The 4,785-nt window shown below is 38.2% G+C and overlaps 1 protein-coding gene and 1 pseudogene across 1 annotated transcript in view; both read right to left on the bottom strand.

The window, feature by feature from the left end:
* Nucleotides 1–4,785, bottom strand: part of DCDC2 (doublecortin domain containing 2) — a 169,771-nt gene that overhangs the window by 98,973 nt on the left and 66,013 nt on the right. The window lies entirely within an intron of this gene.
* Nucleotides 1–4,785, bottom strand: part of LOC111736789 — a 9,711-nt pseudogene that overhangs the window by 2,463 nt on the left and 2,463 nt on the right.

Raw genomic sequence — 4,785 nt, 5'->3', positions numbered from 1 at the left:
TCCCCTACAAAGAATCACAGGGGTATGTCTGCCTCTTAGCCAGCTATGTGTCGGAATGGCAATTTCCAGAAATCACTAGACATTGATATATCCTTTGACTCTGGGAAAACTGCTGTCTCTTCTTTTTCCCCATTTGTAAAACTAGGGAAATGCTATTTATTTAATTCTGAGGATTTGTACACGAAGCTTACAAAATATCAGATTAAAATCCACGATTGAGATGTGCTAAACAGAATTACACCACTACTCAGTGTTTTTTTTTTTTTTTCCGTAGACCTTAATTTCAATTGTCACTACAAATGTAGGCGTAATAGACTCGCACACACATACACACACAAAACTGAGTGCTACTCTGAGCAGGATATTCTGTTGCGTATTTATTTATCTGTGTCTCACATGTGAATGATGACCAAGGAGTCACTGATTCTCTGCAGTCTCCAATCATTTTGGCACCACGGACCAGTGCTCCTATGAGAATCTAATGCCTGATGATCTGAGGTAGAGCTGAGGCAGTGACGCTAGCGCTGGGGAGCGGCTGCAAATACAGATGAAGCTTCGCTGGCTTGCCTGCCACTGACCTCCTGCTGTGCAGCTCAGCTACTACCAGGCCAGTTCACTTCCTGGGGGTTGGGAACGCCTGCTCTAATGGACCAGGTCCCTATCCTGGTTTTATTTCATCACAGGTTGGCAAAAGAAAGAGAAAGTTGGAGAAGGAGGAGGAGTAATAAATCCCATGGCTACTTCTTCCTCTTCTCTCTACCCTGTCATCCCCACCTAACCTCCCTCACTCCTGCCCCTGCCATCAGCATCTCACAGACATTCGTGACATCAGACTCCCTAACCAAGCCTCAGTGTGGGCCCTACCTCAGATGATGAAATGCCCAGCTAGGGTAACCCAGTTTTAGTTTCCTCCTACAAGGAAGATGAATCACACTCTAGTCTTCGGTGTGTCAGAAACTCACCGGTGGTATGGATCCATGTTTTCTTTATACTAAGCTACAGAAAAGTTCGGAGCTAACATTGGAGGCAGAATCAAGGAAATACTATGAAATTTGTTGAGGTCCTTGATGGGCCAAGAAGGAAAGAGCCCTTGCTTAGAAGTAATGGGTTACATCTATGAAAAGGGAGGTTGACAAGCCAAAGTCTTGAAGCTAGGGGGAAAAATAAAGAGGAGACAATCCTAACATTATCCCCTTATAAGGTATCAACTAATAAAAGAACCTCAGCCCAGACCCCAGTGTAATTCCGGGTCCGGCCCCTCAACCTTCGCATTCCTCCTCTGACCCAAACCTACTTGGATCCTTCACTTCATGGCTCTGATTTACACCAGCAATTCGACCTAAGACAGTTCTGCATCCCTCGGTAGCAGGGTAATCTGAGTTCTTGGAATTCTGAAATGGAACTTCTAGTTCATTTCTCCACTAGAAACTGCATTTCACACTGCAGGTAACTTACATGGCATCATGAGTTCAGTGCAAAAGTTAAGATGTATTATAGACTCTATAGAGCTACTCGTACAGAAAATGTCAAGTGAGTACCAAAACACCTACTTAAAATAACTTTCTGAAATAAAATCTTCCAAAGGTTTGGAAATGCCTATGTAATTTTAACAGCTCACAAACTTCTCCTTTTGCAAACAAAAAGTATCTTCACACAGCATCCCTAGACTACATAAAAAGTAGCCCCTGAAAGAAGTTTATTGCTGAGACCTCAATCCTGTATCAGTGATAAAACAAAAAAAAAAGCTTTTCTCATAGAGCTTCTCCATCCAGTGTACAAAGTGTATAAGAGAGCAGAATATGAAAAGAATATTTTCTGAAAAAGGGCTTGTATTGTAGTCCTCTCAAACCGAGATAAAGATCTTACTAGGATTCTAATTTTTCAATCTTTCAGCACGAAACTGAACAGCAAACTGTACTAATTTCTATTGATAGAATTTGAACCCCACAATAAAATTTCAAGAAATGACTAAAACCCCTTGCAGTACTAGAATTTTGACGTACAATATGTGACTGTAACAGGATCATGAGGCATGAAAAAAAATGCTTATTTTATAAATTTTTAACATACTAATATTAAATTTGACCCATATCCCACAGTATGCACTGCCATTGAGATGGGAAGTTACAATCAACAAAGGACTTGAAGACCTATATTTCTCTGTCCTAGGGTGAGTGTGGTGGCAATAGACACCAGACACATCATAAATCTTACTTCTGCTAATTAAAGAAAACCAGGGCCCTGTTTTGTAAAGTCTCCTTAGTGCCTTCTCATATACTTTCCTCCAGTACATAATACCCCTTAGAGAGTGAGACTTGGGAGAGCACATTTGGAAAATGTGTTCTTCCTATTTCATCTTCAGAGTCAGTCCCTTGTGATGGGAACCACACAAGTGCCTAAGCTGGTTCACTAGCTGAACCAAAGAAGCTCAAGTTTCAAGACCCCGCGATCTGACTTTGAGGATGGATTGCAGTAATGCTTCATGCTTGGGGCGACGCGGCAAGCCATGTGCCGGTTGTAGCTATTAGAAAATTCAAGCGCGTGACTGCTCAAGGGCAGTCACCCAGCAAGGTCATAATATTCCAACATCGTTTCCAGGCGCCGCACCTGCTCACTATCATTCATCAGGAGTCTAAACAACAGAAGTTCCTTAGGAGCTATCACAGAACGATGCTGGAAGCGAGCCAGGAACTACATCAAGGCTGTTAGTCCATGTGTGCGTGCCTGTGCACACACGCACACCCACACGTGTGGAGAACCACATCATGCAAAGGAAGCAAGACTTGGTTCTGCCCACCTTTGAATACTCACTTTTAAAAAGTATTTAGAATTATCAATACCACATAAAGCGTAGTAACACAGACCAGACTATTTTCTCTGCAGCCTTTCCTATATTTCTAAGGAGCCCTAAATTCACTATACTTCCTGTGTTCCAGGGGTACTAAAAACACTGAATTTTTTTCATATAAAAATATTTAAAATATCAATAAATATAACCAATCCCAAAATACTATCTCAAAGCAATTATCATTACTTCTTTGCTCACAGTGGAGAGTGTAGCTAGTTAACACCCTCTAAAACATATCCCAAGGCACCGCAACTCAAGTGGAAAGTGTACCGAAAACACACGCTGGCCAGTTAAGCTGGTATTTAAATGCAGCACTAAAAATGCATTTCACACTTAACTTCATCAATCACCAACCAATCTTACTTTGCATCTTGGCTACCAAAAGAAAATGGGATTTGTCTCCCTGAAGAAATATGTCACTGCTCTGCTTGAATTATTAAGCTTTAATATTACAGAGAGAAACAGTCAGGGGAGGGAAAAAAAAAAGAAAAAAAGAAAAAGATATAAAATTAGACCCAGGTTGCCATCTACAGACTGATATCAGCACTGCTCATTCATACAGCATTAGATACCAGGATAACAGTAAACATCGGCAGTAGAAAGGGGCAAATTTTATGACTATAATCTTAATTATAAAAAAAATTAAGAAAGCGTACAAATCTCTTTTTTCCTAATCAACATGAGAACAGTACATATGTAAAAACACACTGTGCCAAAAATTTGTACAGTTTGACATATGATGAAATAATCAGAGATATTCACTCTACTTTAAAATTTAACACTTTGGAGTAAAACTGAAGAGGTTGCTCAATTCCAAATTTAAAATATTTTTAAGTAGAACAAACTATGTTTCATCTCTAAAATCATCTCTAAAATTTGTTTGATATTTGTATACATTGTGTAATGATCATCACAATAAGTCTAGTTAACATCTGTCCCCATACATAGTTATAAACATTTTTTTCTTGTGATGAAAACTTTTAAGATCTACTCTCTTAGCAGTTTTCGAATGTGAAATACAGTATTAAATTCTTGCATTTTTTTTACTCATCATCTTGACTCAACCACCACACACCTTCCCTTTCACTTTGCTTCAAGTCGTGATCGCGTTTACCTTTCTAAAGAATAAGCAGCCTCTATCCGAAAGTACACGCTTGGTTCTAATTACTAAAATAGATGACATTAATGCAGAAAGCAAGAGCGATAATAAATGAATATGAAGGCTGAATTACGGAGTAAAAAAAATGAGAAAGAGAGAGAGATACTTTTGATGTGATAACCTGGAACATTCCTATAGCTAAAGACATCTGGAGGGAGATCTGATAAAGAGAAATAGCTCAGTTTTCAAAATTATCGATTTAAGCTAATATCCTTAAGTTTACCAAGTGATGATTTAATCCAATGAACTGTACAAAAAAATTTTTTCTTATTTTCCCTGGAAAAATTATTTTTGGAAGCCAAGATTCATTTTCCAGGTAATATGTTCTTTTTAATCAAGATGAAAAGATACAAAATGAATCATCTAAACGCATATATATATGTTTCCAGATCAGTGGGGTGTAAGCCTCTTACTGGGAAAAAAATTCAGTCCCCAAAACTTTTATTTGAAAAACACCAGTGGTTGTTCTATATAACGATGAGATCCAGCAGTTGAAACCCCATAATCTGTACATTATAAAACTACATTGGAAAATATACATTTAAAATGGGCAATTATCTGAAACAACTGCAGGATTCTTTAAAGACAAGGAAAGAATAGCTGAGGGATTCTAACCTTTCTTAGCACTTTTAAAATATGACTTGCTTCAGTGTTCAACATATTTTTATTTTTATCCTCACAGATACAATTTTTGCTGCAAACTATTTGCCACAAAAGCAAAAGTACTGATAATTCAACTTTTTAATAAAGGCTATTTTCCTGTGAAAGAGGGAAATGT

The sequence above is a fragment of the Pteropus vampyrus genome, unplaced genomic scaffold (assembly GCF_000151845.1).
Source record: "Pteropus vampyrus isolate Shadow unplaced genomic scaffold, Pvam_2.0 Scaffold22, whole genome shotgun sequence".
Lineage (NCBI taxonomy): Eukaryota > Metazoa > Chordata > Mammalia > Chiroptera > Pteropodidae > Pteropus > Pteropus vampyrus.
This window is presented reverse-complemented; position numbering and strand designations above follow the sequence as displayed.